Genomic DNA, 18,306 nt, shown 5'->3' with positions numbered 1-18,306 from the left:
AGCACCTGGGTTGGGTGGGGAGACCCATCCGTCCATCCACAGCGCATCACTGGTTCGGCTGCTGCACACGAGGTCCTCCCCACCGGGCCCAGAACTTTCTGCTCCTCACCATGATGCACAGGGAGTCTGCAGACTGTAATTCAGATCGCAAGCAGTCAAAGCTTCTGGTTGCCTTCCTGTATTCTTTTTGTAAAACTATTGAGGTCACATTGGTTTATAACATTGTGTAAATTTCAGGCGCACGTCATTATATTTCGGCTTCTGTATGGACTGTATCGTGTTCACCACCAAAAGTCTAGTTTCCATCCATTACCATACATATTGTGCCTTTTGCCCTCCCCCACCCCTTCCCCTCTGGTAACCACCAATCTGTTTTCTGTATCTATGTGTGCGTTTATTTGTGTATTTTCCACATAGGAGTGAAATCATATGGTATTTTTCTTTTTCTGTCTGACTGACTTTGCTTAGCATAATACCCTCAAGGTCAATCCATGTTGTCACAAATGGCACAACTTTGTCTTTTTTATGGCTGAATAGTATTCCATTGTGTGTGTGTGTGTGTGTGTGTGTGTGTGTGTGTGTATGTGTGTGTGTACCACATCTTCTTCATCCAATCATCAGCTGATGGGCACTTGAGTTGCTTCCACATCTTGGCTATTGTGAATAATGCTGCGATGATCCTAGGGGTGCATATATCTTTTCAAATTAGTGTCTTCATGTTCTTTGGATACATATCCAGAAGTAGAATAGCTGGGTCATATGGTAGTTCTATTTTTAATTTTTTGAGAAATCTCCATACTGTTTTCTATAGTGGCTGCACCAGTTTGCTCTCCCACAAGCAGTGTACGAGGGTTCCCTTCTCTCCACATCCTCTCCAACACTCATTGTTTCCCGTCTTGTTAATTATAGCCTTAATTATATCCATTCTGACCAGAGTGAGGTGATATCTCATTGTAGCTTTGATTTGCATTTCCCTGATAGTTAATGATGTTGAACATCCTTTCATGTGCCTGTTGGCCATCTGTGTATCTTCTTTGGAAAAATGTTTCTTCAGATCCTCTGCCCATTTTTTGACTCAGTTGTTCTTTTTTTGTTGTTGAGATGTATGAGTTTTTCATATATTTTGGAAATTAACCCCTTGTCAGATGTATGATTTGCAAATATTTTCTCCCAGTTGGTGAGTTGTCTTTTCACTTTGTTGATGTTTTATTTTGCCGTGAAGATGCTTTTTAGTCTGATGTAGTCCCGTTTGTTTATTTTTTCTTTTGTTTCCCTTGCCTGAGGAGACATGGTATTCAAAAAGAATATAAAACTATGTACCGGGGGGCTTTGGGGAGAAAAAGGAAAAAAAATGAAATCTTTTAAAAAAAGATACTGCCAAGACTGATGTCAAAGAGTGTACTGCCTATGTTTTTCCTAGAACTTTTATGGTTTCAGGTCTTACATTCAAATGTTTAATATATTTTGAGTTAATTTTTGTGTATGGTGTAAGATGGTTGTCTACTTTCATTCTTTTATGTGTGGCTGTCTGATTTTCCCAACACCATTTCTTGAAGAGATGTTCCTTTCTCTGTTGTTATGTTCTTGGCTCCTTTGTCGAAGATTAGCTGTCCATAGATGTGTGGGCTTATTTCTGGGCTCTCGATTCTGTTCCATTGATCTGTGTGTCTGTTTTTGTGCCAGTACCACACTGTTTTGATTACCATAGCTTTGTAGTATATTTTGAAGTCAGGGATTGTGATGCCTCCAGCTTTGTTCTTTTCTCTCAGGATTACTTTAGGTATTCGAGGTCTTTTCTTGTTCCCCATAAATTTTAGGATTCTTTGCTCTATTTCTGTCAAAAATGTCATTGGGATTCTGATTGGGATTGCAGTGAATCTGTAGATTGCTTTAGGTAAATATGGACATTCTAATTATATTTATTCTTCCAATTCACGAGCACAGAATATCTTTCCATTTTTTTATGTCTTCTTCAGTTTCTTTCAATAATGTCTCAATTTTCAGTGTATAGGTCTTTCACCTCCTGGTTAAATTTATCCCCGTGTATTTTATTCTTTTTGTTGTGATTGTAAATGGGATTGTGTTCTCGAGTTCTCTTTCTGCTAGTTTGTTGTTAGTGTATAGAAACTGATTTTTATATGTTGATTTTGTACCTTGCAACTTTATTATATTCATTAATTATTTCTAATAGTTTTTTGGTGGATTCTTTAGGGTTTTCTATATATTGAATCATGCCTTCTTGTATTCTTAACCTGACATTTTAATGCTGAAAAAGCAAACGGGAGAGACAGTCATTAAAAACCTCTGCGGGAGAGTTCATCGAAGACCCCTGCAAAAAGCTGGGCTTCCAAGACGTCGGGAAGTCTTTAAAGTACATAACTACTTCTACCATTTTAAAGAGGAAGGTGGTTGAGCTCGACTGCTGCCTATAATTAACCCAACAACTCAGGCCACCCTCAGAGGGACACCTAGTCTTCTGAGAACAACCCCAAAAAAGGTTTTATGAAATCGCTGGAGTTGCCCTGAGGAAAATACCTGGATGGGACTACATCGAGGCTACTGTGCATAGTGGACCATCGGTTCTGCCTGCTGAGAGCTCTCCTCCCCACCCCCAATAGCTGCCAGAATGTTCTGTCCAGAATTCGGGTCTGGTTCTGGTTGAGTGACCGCCCCCCCACCATTGCCATTTATAATCCTTTAAGTGCTTCCCACAGCCCTTGGGATCCCATCCAAAGCTGACTCAAGGGCCTTCCTGTTCCAGCTCTCCAAGTTCATAATGATTCCCTAGTACCCATTCCATGTTTCAGTCTCTCTCAACATTTTGTGGTTTCCCAAATGCCTCAAGATTACACAGCCTGGCAATGTCCTGGAATGCAGGGAATCTGTTTTCCTTTAAGTGTGGCCCCAAGTGCTCCAGCAGTCAGCTGAGCAAGGGGTAGCACAAGGAAGGATTTGAACCTGAACCAAGGTGGACTGAGGAAATGTTCACAGGCAGGGCCAAGATTCTTCTTAGAAATTTGGGGTTAGCTCTACCTCACAGATAAATGAAGGGCCCTTCAAGATCCCAGTTCCTAGGCCAGAGCTATGATCTTACATTGACAGCACATAGGTCAGATTAGGCCTGCAAGCATGTTTTGTTTGGTTTGTGTTTTCATATACTTAAGCCTGCATTTTAAAATTTGGAGACTTCACATTAAAATCTACATTGCTACTTACTTTTGAAAAATTGGAAGATCTGTAACATAACACTCAAAATCTTGCATGGCGATAACTGCAAGGATTACTACCTCCCTTAGGAGCAACAGGTGGGCTTCAGCCAGACCCAGTCCCCTCAAGTCACCTGTGCACACCTGTGCACTACACCCAGCCAGCTTCTCACAGTTAGGCCACCAACCTGGCCCAGCCCAAAAGCATGTCTGCAATCATTTTAGCCTGAAAAAATGTTTAAAGCTTTGTGGTAGAAACAATGCTATGTGTTCACCAAATCGTCCATTTTCTTCTTCCTCTTCTTGGGAAAACCACTCTACCCAGCTCTCTTGCACTTAAGCAGGGCCACGTGACTAGTTCTACCAGTGGGCTCTGAGTGGAAGTGCCACTTGTCACCTCCGGACCAAGGCAACAAAAAAGATTCTTGGAGTCCATGTGTTACGTGAGCAGAGCCGTAATAAAGAAGCAGGAGCTATGGAGAATCAGACTTTGCCTGGGAGAAAAAGCAAAGCCACTCGGATTTCAGGGTTTGTTTGTTACTGTGGCATAGCATAGTTTATCCTGATCAATATAAGCATAGTGACCAAATCACATCTTAGTCAGGCAGTTTACTTATTATCACATAATAATAAAGCTTAAAATCCTTTGCACTATTGTCGAGAGTGTATCTATTTAGCAGGTAATACAAACATCTGGCATTGTCTGGAGTGGAACTCAGTGCTGATTGTCACCATTCCCCAGCCTGGCCAGTGCCTCTCCACAGTCCCCTGATGGAGAGAGGCTCATCCATATGTCACTGACAAACTTGGGCATTTCAAGAAGGAATTGCATCAGGGCACTCTTTTCTGACCAGAGTCTTTCCTGTGTACCTGCACTTTTTCTAACAGAAGCATTACTATTGATTTCACCAGAATCCATGCTAATTGCTAGAACATATTGATACATAAATTAACAAACAAGATACAGCATTATAAACCAGTAATCCTCACTCAATGAATATTTCTAAATGGTGACACTCATGTGCTGATTATTCCGTATAGAAATGAGATATATACTCATGCATAGGAAAAGCAAACAGCAAAATATTTTTAAAAGAATAAAAGGGAAAAACTTAAAAGAAGAAGCAATAAATCTACATGTACATACATAACTTCCCCATAAAGCATATGCAGGAACCCCTTATTCTTCCTGGGAGTTGACCTCATTCAGTCATACACAAACATTGAAAGACAAGTGAAAACAAGACCCAGGCACTCCGTCAGAGAGAAGATCTAAAAATAACTACAAGAGCAGGTTGCACATATCAAATATTTCATGTGCCAAGAAGAAACTTTGCATATTTTCCTTTTTGGGGAAGAGCATTCACTCCTTCAAAATCTCACTGGGACTTTGGGCAAAGATTTTTCACAGTTCAGATTTAAGAGATCAGGACTTTAAACAGAAACCAGCTAATAAGAATTTTTGATACACCATAGGCAACAGACAGCTTTCCACCAGGTTTTGTGGTCATTATCAGTGGAGAAGGAGGGAAGCAGGGGGAGAATGGCTTGGGAGTGAGATTTGTGGAAAATAGAACTTTCAAACAAAACTTTTGCCTTTGAAAACAGGGCAGAAAAGGTAGAAACCGTTGTTTTAGATATAGATTGCTGTGTAACAACAGACATCTGTTAGCTCATGTTTTCTGTGGGTCAGGAATTTAGGAGTGACTTAGCTGGTTGCCCCTATCTCAAGGTCTCTCATGAAGTTGCAGTCAAGCTGTCAGTTGGGGCTGTGATCTCATCTGAAGGCTCGATGGGGGTGAAGTGGGAATCCAGTTCCCAGCTCACTCACAAAGTTGTTGGCAGTCCTTGGCCTTCACACACGAAACCCTTCAAGGGCTGCCTCATGATGTGGCAGCTGGCTTCCCCTGGAGAGAGCAATTTGAAACGTTGCCTAAGACAGAAGCCATAGTCTTTTCAATCTGATCTAAGAATTGACATCTCATCACTTCTCCTGCATTCTGTTTATTAGAAGGAAGGAAGTCCAGCCACATTCAGTGGGAGGGGATTACACAAGGGTGTGGGTACCAGGGAACAGGGATCATGGGCACATCTTCACTAGTGAGGAGAAAAGAGCTGCTTTAAGTATTTCTAACGGGGTTTATGAATTTAATGGGGCAGGAGAAAGACCTGAGTATAGAAAATGAAAGCGGTGTGAAGATAACTTGGCTGGTATGAAATGTGTGGGCTAGGACATAGCAAGAAATGAGATTAGCCAGGTAAGAGAGAATTGTATTAGAGTTCTGAAGGCCACAATTTTGAATATGTATTTAGTTGACATAAAAATTTATTTTAGATTCATGGTGCATAACGTCCTGGAGAAGACAGGAATTACTGATCATGAACAAAGGTAACTAGTGTCTCTAAAATGATGCAGCAAGAGATGATGCCAAAAGGGGCGGACAGAATCAGCTGTGTACTGGAGAAGGAAGCAACAGAACCTGATAACTGACTAGGTGTGTGAGAGACAGAGGGAGAGAGAGATTAGATACCTACTAATGCTGCATATTGAGATTTCCAAGGGTACTCCAGTAAATATCACCCCTCTTTTCCCTGCTCCCAGGTTCTGAAAAGTTAAGAAATAAAAGAGTAAAGATGGAGGCTAAATAACATCTTTCTCCTACTAGAGCTAAGTCGGAGGACACAGCTTGCTTTGAGCACCCAGGGAGCATGCAGGTCGAATCCAACATTAGTTGGACTCATCCACACAGAAATCCCACCCTGCCAGCAGTCTTTCTCCCAAGGGGAAGAAGACAGCACCGATAGAACATAGCCAGTTATTCTTCCCCAAATCACTGATCAGAAAAATCCCCCACTTGCCCCGGGATGAAGTGAACAGAATGGGGACAGAGGCCAATAATTACGCTGCCTTCACTGTCAGGAAAAAGTGATCGTCCTACCCCAGGATGCTGTGTGAAGCCAGTCTATACTGATGGATGTAATCCTTCATAGAAAGGGAAACAGAGACCAAGACTGCACAGCTTATGCATTGCTAGTGACTCCAGAACCTAGTCTGAGGTTTATGTGAAGAACAAATTTAAAGTCTTCTTTAATCTGAAAGCCACACAGCTGCTTGCTGGGGCTCCAGTACAATCGGGGGGAGCTGTGAACAGGATATGGCAAAGAGAGCAGCAGGGACTGAGGGGAGGGGCACTGCAGGAATAAGGGAAGGGGCAGTTTCAGCACTTATTGTGTCAAGCTGCTTCTCATCCTCCATCTCCCCGAATTCTCACAGCCCTAGGGGGAAGGGGGGCTCCTCGTCTCTGAGAGCTGAAGCAATGTAACCAAAGTCACACAGAGAGAAATGGAGAGGCGGGTGTGGCCCTGAGTCCCTTGGGTAGGTCTTTCTCAGACTTCTGGAACACAACCTGGAAAGACTCCAATGCACTTGGGCCAAGGAGATGCTCCAAGAGGAGAGACAGGAAAAACGCCCAGGAACCATTGTGGACAGGGTAAAGCAGGGTGGGGCCTGCCCTGAGGACGTTGGGCCCCAGCACACCCAGCGGCCTGCACAGACCTCCACACCAGGACTCCCCGCAATGGAACACTCGAGAGTCCACTGGGGCTCAGGAAGAGTGAGGAAGGTCTCTTTCCGTTTAATGCAGTCCTCTCCTGTTAACTTTTGGATTTGGGAGTGGTTTTGTAACATGAGCACATTAGCACTGGAGTCTATGTAGTGACCCTTCCCCAAGGTGCGCCCCCATCCTGACTCTCAACTCCACAGCTTCCGAGAACTGAGCCCCCACTGGTGGCTGCCTTGTTACCCTGCGTGTTCCGAGGATTGCTCCAGAAGCCTCTGAGCCGTCCCTTCAAGCTCCGTGACTTATCCCACTGCAAAGACAGGCCGATGACAACTGGACCCTCCCCTGTCTGGCCCAGCGGCTCTTTCTAACTGTCTCCATCTCTACTGCTCTCTTGAATCCCACTGCTCCACTGGGAACCAATCAAGCTCCCCCCGCTCACCGAGCCTGAGGCCATCACAAGTGAGTTCCACCCCAGCCAGTTCTCCTGCCTCTAACTCTCCCTCTGGGCAAGTCCTTCTCCAAACATCAGTCCGCCAGGCTCCTCTGCCTTCTTGTGGGTAGAACAGAAGGGCTCCTTGTGCCTGAGGTCAAGCGCTCTGCCTACACACCAGGAACCCCAGGCCCTTTCCCCCGACTGGACAAGGTAACGTGTGTGTGGATCATAGAAAGAAAGAGGGGAACAGGGGCAAGTTTGTGTGCGAGTTTCAATTTATAACAAGGCAGAAAGAGATGTTCGGGCCCACATTATGTATGGATATGGGCCAGAATAGGACAGAAAGAGATGGGCAGGCATCAAATCATGTGGGGTTATGGGTCATAATAAGACAGAAAGAGATGGGCAGAGACCAGATCCTGTGTCATATGGCTATCAAGAAGACAAAGAGATGGGGAGGCCAGATAGCATGTGTATATGGATCACAGCAAGACACAAAGAAATGAGCAGGAACAGATAATGTATGTGTATGGATCACAAACAAAGAAAAAAAATGTGCAGCACCAGATCGTGTGTGCACATGTATCACTGGAACAAAGAAAGAGGTGGACAGGGACAAGATCACGTGTGGGTGTGGATCACAGGAAGAGATGGGCAGGGCCAGGTCATTTATGAGTCTGGACCATATCAGGACAGAAATAAATGGGCAGAGCCAGATCTTTGACGGCTCAGGATCATAACAGAACAGGAAGAGATGGTCAGGGGCCATATCATGTCTGGATATGGATCACAGACAAAAGAGGACCAGATCATGACTGGGACCATGTTTGGGTTCACGGGCAGGACCTGAGGAGGTTAGGTGTGGGTAACAGGAAGATAGAGATGACCAGGGACATATCTTGCATAGGTACAGATCATAGTAGACATAAAGTGATGGTCAGGGGCCATATTATGTGTGGTTTGGGATCATAGAAGACAGAAAGAGATGGGCAAGAACAGACCATGTGTGGGTATGGCTCATAAGACAGGGAGAGATGTGCCAGATCATGTGTGAGTATGGATTATAACAGGAGAGGAAGAAGTGGGCAGGAACAGACCATGTGTGGGTATGGATCCTAAGAAGACAGCAAGAAATAGACAGTGGCCAGATCATGCGTGGGTGTGGATCACAGTAAGACAGAGAGAGATACAAAGGATCAGATCGGGTGCTATAGATAGATCACAGTAAGAAGAAAGTTGTGGGCAGGGTCAGATCATGCAGAGTCTTGTAGGCCATGGGGAGGGATCTGGAATTTTACTCTAAGCACAAAACGAAGCCACTGGAAGACAGAGTTTTGAGATGATATTTTATATATATATATATTTAAATCACTTGGGCTGCTGTATGGAGATTGGACTGCAATGTTTAAGAACGAACGGAGACCATTGAGGGGTGCTGCTGTGGTCCAGGGCTCGGGCAGCAGGGGAATGGGAGAAGGAAGATGTGACTGTGATTCTGAGGCATCTCTCATCCCTTCTGTACTCCACTCATACCACTGCCAGAGGCACTCCTGGAGTATCAAAATTCCCCCAAGATTTGCTCCCTTTCACTCTGCTCCTCTCATTTCAATTTTAACCCAAAATTATGTCCAGTCTTAGCCTGGTGAGGCTTTCAAATAAACAGGTCAGTAACCAAAAATAGTTGAAAACAAATTCTAATATTCACTTGTTTTTACGTTATCATCGAAGGAGCCACCAATCATAAATTGTACCTCCTCTAAAATTCCCTTGTTCTTTCCAGCTCTCACTGCCGCACATCTGCCCACAGCCTGCTATGCCACAGACTCAGTCATAGACTTTGTTCCTGTCACATTTGCTATCTTACTGACACATAAAATTTGACTTTCATCTCTATGTGAATGATGATCAAATATATGTATAAGACAGAGAATGCTAGTTGTTTAAAAAATCAGTTCTCCTGTTCTTAGAGTAAGAGCCTTATGGCTGGGCGTGTGGCCACCTATTAAAAGACTCCCCAGAGTGGCTGAATGTGAAGGCAGGAGCTAGAGCAGCCACATCAGGTGACGAGGTGGAAGGCACATGCTGAGGAAAGCAGAACAAGATGGAAGGAGTATGGATGTCTGATATATATGGAGCACCTTCAAACTTCCAACATGAGAGTAAATGAGAACTAAATTTCTATCTTTCTGAAGCTCCTGGGCTTTGAGGTCTTTCTGTTAAAGTACCCGAGCCCGTATCCTGACCCACTACAATAACAACTGAAGGAGAGGAGGAAGGCATTTCACCACTCCTTGCTTTCCTCTGCACGCCACCCTATCCCCTCCAGGCTGTTTGCCTGTTGATTTGTTTAGCGTCCTGGGCTATTGAGAAAGTGGGAGGGTTAACACGGGCAGCTTGGGGCTCAGGTGAGTGTGTCCTGATGGATTGTGGGTGTGCCACAGGTGGCAGTGGATGGAAAATCCACTCTCCTGACAAGACTTCTCCCATGCGGGGACCTGGCTTCCATGCAGCTCTCTGGAAGGGCCACACGCCTGTTCTGCAGCCTCTGGGCCAACCAGCTCTTCCTCCTGGTCCTCCAGGCCCCCTCCCCCTCCCTCCTCCAAGCCCATGCCACTCTCTGGGCTCCCGGACAAGGGGCTGGGGAGGATGGATCTTTCCGCACACGCGCCACTTCCTATGTGGCTCCTGTTTCCTTTCTCGTTCACATTCATTTTTGTGATGATTACAAAGCCTTCTCCCATCCCCACTAGGCCAAAGCCTACTTCCTCCGTAAAAAAGCATCCTCTCTGCCTCTCTATTCCATGTGGCCCTTCTTCTAGAAGATAGAGACATGTCCTTTCATCTCTAGTAACTCATTGGTTGCTTCAGACCGGCATTTAAATAGTTTGTCTTCTAACACCCAGTGATGGTTCTCAAACTTCAGAGTGCACCAGAACCACCTGGAGAGCTTGTTAAAACACAGATTGTGGGGCCCCACTCCCACTCCCACTTTCTGATTCAGCAGGTCTGGGGTGGGCCTGAGAATTTGCATTTCTAACAAGTTCCCAGGTGAGGCTGATGCTGCTGGTCAGGGGACCCACTTGGAGACCCACCTTTGATCTGTCGGACTGGGCCTTTCAATACTGCAGCCACACATGGCTGTTGAGCACTTGGATGGGGCCAGGCTGAAATGAGATGTGCTCTAGGTGCAAAATACACATTGGACTTTAAAGACATCACACAAAAAGAATGTAAACTCTCTCTCTACTAATTTCATATGAATTACATGGTGAAATGATAATAGTTTGGATATACTAGGTTAAATATTATTATTGAAATTGATATCACCTGTTCATTTCTACTTTTTAATGTGGCTAGTGGGAAATTTAAAATTACATGTATGGCTTGAATTATATTTCTACTGGACAGCTCTGTAACAGATAATTAAAAGAAGATAAACTGTAAAAAAGAAGTTTAGTACTTGAGATGATTAGAAATTTGAATGCTGCATGAATGTATGATGATATTAAGGAATTGTTATGTTTTAATAAATTTTTAATTTTAGAATAGTTTTAGATTTACAGAAAAGTTGCTAAGATAGTAGAGAGATTATTCCCCCTACTGTTAGTATCTTATATTATGGTACATTTGCCGCAGCTAATGGATCAATGCTGACACATTATTATTAACTAAAGCCCATACTGTATTCAGATTTCCTTACTTTTTACCTTTTTCTGCTCCAGGATCCCCTATTATGTTCAGTCATCACGTCTCCTTGGGCTTCTCTAGTCGGTGACAGTTTCTCAGACTTTCCTTGTATTTGATGACCTTGGCAGTTTTGAGGAGTACTGGTCAGTATTTTGTAGACTGTTCCACAATTGGGATTTTTCTGATGATTTTCCTCATGATGAGACTGGGGTTATGGGTTTTGGGGAGGAAGACCACAGAGGCGAAGTGCCCTTCTCATCACATCCTGTCAATGACACGTGCTGTCAACATGACTTCTCACTGTTGCTGTTGACCTTGGTCACCTGGCTGAGGTAGTGTTTGTCAGGTCTCTCCACTGCAAAGCCCCTTTCCCCCCTTTCCACACTGTCCTCTTTGGGAGGAAGTCTGTATGCACGGCCCACACCTGAGGACTGGAGTAATGCGCCCCCTCCTCGAGGGTGAGTAGCTACATCATTTGGGATTCTTCTGCACAGATTTGTCCATTCTCCCCATTTGTTCACTTAATCATTTGTTGACAGCAGTATGGACTCAAGGATATCTATTTTATGCTTTGGGTTATAATCCAGTCCTACTTTATTTTGTTGCTCAAAATCATTCCAGATTTGGTCATTGGGAGCTTTTTCAGTTGGCTCCTATGTCGCTTTGACACAGCTCATCATTGTGCTTTTCTGAAGATACCCTTCTGACACTACAAGATACTCTAGACTCATGTTTGTTCCCTGTCCCAGTCCTAGAATCAGTCATTTCTCCAAGGAGCTCTGGTTCCTTTTATTAGAGAATGCTGTTAGAAACGAACTATTAATTTTCAAAGTGTGATAATGTATGGTTACTTTTTTCAAAGATTCTTTTATCTTTTAGATATACGAAATGATCTATTTATAGATTAAGTGATATATCAGATTTGCTTCAAAACAACAAGGAAATGGGAGATGAGATGTGGGTGCGAGTGTGGATGAAACAAGACAGGTCGTGAGCTGATAATTATTGAAGTTGGGTGACGGGGCTTCCTTTGCTATTCTGTTTTTGCAGGTGCTTGAAACGTGCTATAACAAAGCTCTTTAAAAAGAAGGGAGTGTTTGATAGAGCCAGTGTTTGCTGATGGAAACAGGTGTTTTATAGGAGAACAAACACCAAGCACAACTCGACCTTCTATATTTTTATTTTTAAATTCCAATACCAAAGCATGAAAAAGGTGGCCCCAGAGTCAGAAAGAAAAATATTAGCTTGCTCAATAAAAATGGAATCATGCAACAATTGGTTTGGAGACATAAGATATAAATTGTCTGTAGGACATAGGACAGCTTTGTTAAAACTGGTCTTAAGTCTTGACAGCTCATAGTTACATCTTCAAATCCTAGTCCCACACACAGAAACACACATGCACACACACACACACACACACACACACACACACGACTACTTATGTCAAAGGCTGAAAGGTACAATAAAGTCTTTTTTTCTACTGCATTTCTATTAAACTATTCATATGGTCTATCTGGTTTTGCTTCTACTTTGTGATTCTGTGTAATTGATCATACACTAGTGCACACACTGTCTTCCCTGTACTTGTCCCTCTTACCAATGTGACGACTCCTGATGCACTGACTGCTTCTTGCCTGTGATTGTACCTTGCTAGGATCAGTATTATCACCGTGGCCTACTTTTTATTTGCAGAGCAATTCCTGTCCAGTACTTTAGTTTTAATGTTTAAAGGTAGGCAAAAGCATATGATTGTTTTTCAAATAAATCCTTGAATCTGTTCGATATATTTACACATAGTTATCAAGTTAACTTGGTCTTCTGACGTATGTTATGCACTTTTTATGTTTTTGCTGTTTCTACCACCCACTAAATGGCAATGTGTTTTCCTTTTATCTTGAGCAGTGATTTGAACATGATATGGCCTGTGTTTTTGTAATTAAACAATTATTATAAAAGCAATACATGGCAGAAAAATAAGTAAAGATAAGCAAAATGAAGTGAAACATATCCAGAAGCCCACCCATCCAGAGATGCTCACTGTAAACGTTTGTATATTATCTTCCAAACCAGCTCCTAGACATGTAAATGCATACACAAATGCACAAACACAATAGAATCCTCTAGAGAAGTCATGCTACACATCTGCTTCTGTGACTGACTTTGAGCAACATATCATGAATGTCTTTCCGTGTAAATAAATCTCCTCCACTTAATTTTGAAAGTTCCCTTCTTGTGGACCTGTTCAGGCCTTAGATATGTTTTCAAACTGCCCTCTGGACAGTTTGTAGCAAATTTACTTCTCATCACCATGAATACTTACTATTGTTTTTGACCTTTGCTAATTTGATAAAAGGTGAAGGATAACATGCATCCTGTTTTGATTTGTACTTGTTTAATTACCAGTCAAGTTGAACATTTTCATGTTTTCTTAACATTTATCTTTAAGGATGTAACATATGATAAATGTGATTTTTTTTTCTTTTTTTTTACTATTTGAGGAAAGATGGATTGTTCAGTAAATGACGTGGGAACAACTGATTTAACATGAAGGAAAAAGATTAAGGTTTTCAGTAAAATGATGGCCAGATATATTTATGACGTCTTAAAAAGAAACCCACAAATCTTCTAGAAGAGCCACTGGCATGTACTCATAGATGCTCACCCCCGCTCAGTGTCCTCGGCCTTAAACTACGCACACCTCCCTTCATCCCTGGCCTGCATCACCCTTCTGGTCTTGGCTGAAACGACACTTCCTCAGGCAAGTTGCTCGTGATCCTCTCCACCAGGTAAAGGTCATCTGGTGTACCTCTATGGCTACTTGACATTTGCCACATTCCCAGATAGATAGTAAGTTGACTAAGATCAGGGATCTCGCCTATCTGGTTTACTCATATATACTCAGTTGCCTGCCAATTATTTTGTACTTTTCTGGGGCACTTTCGCCTACCTCCACTTTTTAAAATACATTAAAAAACAAATACTATTCCCAGCATGTGCTCCTACAGCGCCCTTCTTGTTTCAGCTCCCACCTATAGTGCTGGGCCTGTGGGATCCAGGTGCAAGACACACAAACCCACCTCCAAGAACAGCATCTGTCTCCTCTGCCCCCTTCCCTACGGTTTGCTGCGTGATTTGGAATTGACGTAGGCTGGATGAAAAAGCAAGAGGTGGGGCACGGCCAAGCCCAGCGTGACCGTACTGCACAGAATCTGAAGACGCCCTGGACTGTAAACCCCCCCAGAAAGCAGATATGTTCATGCATGGGGAAAAAGTACATCTTAAAATTGACGGCATGGGTATTTCTCACTCCAACTTCAGGGACCTTAGAGTTAGGAGGAATATTTCCCAAACCTCTAGCAAAAGCTAGCCTGCCCATCTTAGTTTTCTGAGGTACCAGGCACTTTCATCATTTTCATTTTTTTACAGGTAAATAGTGAGAAGCCAAGAATGAGCGATTCAGTGGCTACCAGCAAGATGTCATGTTAAAACAGATGACAGGTTGGGAATTTTACAGTTTTTAATTCTCATCAGAGCCACACTGTTCTCTAATAATTCACTCTTTCTTTCTCTAGTTTCAATGCTTGGGGTGTGTATGTAAAACCAACCGGAAAATAATCTAAAGGCCAAATGGCAATTTATGGCATTAACTCTCATACTTGTGGAAAGGCTCAGGATGAATTTGATACCAAAAAACATCAAGCTAAATTTGATTCCCAGGAGTATGATTCAGTCAACAAATATTTGAGCCCTACTCTGTGCTGGGTGCCCATCTAGACACTGAGGATAGTAGGAAACAAGCTAGTGAGACTCACTGCCCTTGTGAAGGGTTCATTCCAGTGGGGAAGCATCCAACGTACAAATAAACAATGTCAGGAAGTGCATACGCTACGCTGTGCCATATTTTTGAGCTGTGGTCCTAAGTCACCAAAACCCAGTCCTTTACAACCACACACATCGACTTCCTCCTCACATACACTGTAGAAAGCGGTGAGATGGCTTGGCCCAGCCTCACAGGCCTTCTCGCTCCAGAACCCAGTCTGAAGGAGCAGCCCCTATGTGGTACACTCCGTGCTCATAGCAGAGGGGAACAAATGAGAGAGAGATGCTCAAGAAGCCACTGTAAAGCTTCTGCTGGCATGTGATGTGTTCCAGGTCCTCTTACGTCCTGTTGGCCCAAGCAGGGTTCAGGGCCAAAAAGGGGTGGGCAGTAGATTTTGCCTTCAAGGAGGAACTGCAAGTCCCTTGGGAATGGAGGGGACGCAAGATGCTTTGACACGGAAGGGAAGAGAAGAGTCAAGGATTGGGAACAATAATACAACCAACCCCAAGTTTAAGTGCTGTGGAGAAATAAAGCAGGGAGGGAGGATTAGAGCAGCCACGTGTGTTGAATGTAATGGGGGGATGGAGAATAAAAGGGAAATCGACATTTCAAGGAGGTATTAACGTGCTATGTTTTGCTATTAGGATCACCATGTATGATCAAGACTGCTGTTTCCCAAAGAGCCATTTTCTTGTCTTCCTGGACCCACAGACTACTTTTCTGGTCACCATTACAGTCTGGTGTGGCCATGTGACTGAGCCCTAGTCAATGGAATGGGAACAGAAGTGATGTGTGCCATTTCCCCTGCCACCTGGAATCAGAGGATCCCAAGGCCCTAGAGGAAGGTGGAGGGACAAGATGGAAGGAGCCTGGGTCCCCAGATCACCCCAGGGAAGTGGGACATCTGCTTTGGATTGTGAGCAAGAAATACCCTTCTACTGTATTTGAGACACAATATATTTTGGGTCTATTAGTGCCAACAGCCTAGGGTGTCCTAAGACATCATGGAGCCTCCCCAAACACCCTGACCTTGCAGATACTTTATCTGCAGCACTTCAACAAGAGGAAAACTTGGGAGAGGGTGTTGCACAAAAGTTCCAGTTCCAAAACCCAGTCTAGCTTTCCATGTAACAGTGATGTCAACTGCTAATGCCATGTCAAGCACTAATTAGGGCAACTAAAGCACAGGCTGTGCTCTTACAAAGTGTGCAAACTATCAAGGTTAAAACAGGAAATTTATGATGTATGGAAACCCACCTGGTAGTGCCATCGTTCACAGTAATATTCATTTAAGTGGACTCTCCCTGGAGGGAGAGACCTGTAAACATGGGGAACGGAGTATATTGGCAAAATGAATCATGAGGGGCTTTTCAGGTGTATGTAAGAGGATTACATGTGTGGAAAAAGAACGGACAAGGAAGTAAGTCCCTGTGTCTGAAAAGCAAATATATTTAGAGAAATAATCACTGGAATAATGAAATTAAGAGAGAGTGCTAACAACTTTGAAACAACCAGGCCTGGTACTTGGAGCAATTTACCAGGAGGCTCAAGAGGTAAAGAGGCAGCTTTTGAGGAGGGGTGTTAGTGATGTGATGAGGGTCTTTCCTTTCTGACAATTGCTTCTTCCAGAAAAGCCCCCTGAGATTACGTCATAAACTGACGTTTGAAAAATATCTATATTTTCATTCAACAGAATGGCAGAGCTGCCACATTGTGCAATTTATCTTATTTGTTTCTTCAGTTCTTCACAGTGTCTTCTACATGCCTTCTAATAGTATTTGCTGACCAAGGAATGTGTTTTCACTTTAAACCATATTATTTTATATACGTTAACTTCACTCTTGTCTCCTTCTTTAACCACATCAGGAAGAACAGGTGTTTCTCAGTGGTAAGCAGCTAATATTAAGAAATCTTGAGGAAGATGTCTAAATATTTATCATTAACTCACTGAAATTCCATATAGACTGAATGCTGCTTAAATTTAGACATCTCTGAAAAAAAATAGATTTGTCTTCACGTTCTGGACACTTACTTTTCTTTTTAAGATTGGCACCTGAGCTAACATCTGTTGCCAATCTTCTTTTCTTCTTCTTCTTCTTCTTCTTCTCCCCAAAGCCCCCCAGTATATAGTTGTATGTTCTAGCTGTAGGTCCTTCTGGTTGTACTATGTGGGACGCCACCTCAGCATGGCTTGGTGAGTGGTGCCAAGTCCGTGCCCTGGATCTGAACCAGCGAAACCCTGGGCTACCGAAGTGGAGCGTGCAAACTTAACCACTCAGCCATGGGGCCTGCCACTGGACACTTACTTTTCTTAAATGTTTTATTATGGGAATTTTCAGACATCCATAAGAGTACAGAGATTTGTATAAAGAACTTCCATGTCCTCATTACCCAACAACAAATAACACAGGACTAATCCTATTTCATCTATACCCCTCTTCCCAACTGGATTATTTCAAAACAGTCCCAGATATCACCTCATTTCATCTATAAAACTTCAGTATGTATCCCTAAGAGATAAGGGCATTCCCCTTTCAAAACATAATTATAATACCATTAGCACCATTGTCATAAATGAATACCTCTTTAATATCCTTAATAACATCTAATATCCACTGGATGGTCACCTCTCCTGGATTGTCTCATAAATGCCTTTCTACTGTTGGCTTCTTTTAGTCAGTATCCAAACAAGGTCTATGTGTGGCATTTGGATGACACGTTTTTAAGACTGTATTAATCTATTATCGTTCCAATTTCCTCTTTTTTTTCCTTGCTAGATGCAAGGAAATTGTTAAATGTCTTGCTAAATGTGATGGCTTCATCCTAGCATTAGCTGCTACCTAAAGGTAAAACATACATTCATGACAAGGCTTTTTCCTTATGATAGTGGATATACTTTCACATTTCAAAGTCTTGATAATTGCGAATTTTTGGCAGACCTGATCAGACTGCTTTTGTTTTAATTTGCAGTGTGGTTGCTGCAAAGCTCAGACTAGCTCTGCTGCTTTCTTGCTGTTCGCTTCGTTCACGTCATTAGTCTTTAGTTCTGTTTCTTTGCATTAACATTTTACAGGTACCTGTTCAGCTTTTGAGAGTTAACATTTTATGTCTTAAGCCACCCATTTTTTTCATATCCTAACATCTATGAAATTGGTTGCATATTATAACTGATGGTGAGGCATAGTTTAATAGGGGATTCTTCTTTCCTATCTGACTCATAAAACAATGGCGAATCTTACAATCAAAGGAGTTTTACATTTGATTAAATGTACTAGTTTATTTAAACTAGAGGATATAAAGGCCCCTCCCTGTGGAATGTCTACTCTTTCCTCTGAACAGTGGGTAGCCTCTATAGGACAACATACCGAGGGTGGTCAACCAGTCAGAGTTTGAGTGGGACATACAAGCCATTCTCAATCTTCAGAATGGAAGTGGTTTCATACAGAATCAGAAGCTTATATAGCTGCTGGAAGGCAGGGGGACAAGGTGAGGGAGGAAGTTTCCAGAGATCCAGGAGTTCAAGGGTTGCAGGGAAGCTCCCTCAACAGTTTCAGCTTCCTGCAGGACTGAAGTAGGTGAATCGCAAGATGACAT

This window comes from Equus caballus, chromosome X, assembly GCF_041296265.1.
Source record: "Equus caballus isolate H_3958 breed thoroughbred chromosome X, TB-T2T, whole genome shotgun sequence".
NCBI classification, from domain to species: domain Eukaryota; kingdom Metazoa; phylum Chordata; class Mammalia; order Perissodactyla; family Equidae; genus Equus; species Equus caballus.
This window is presented reverse-complemented; position numbering follows the sequence as displayed.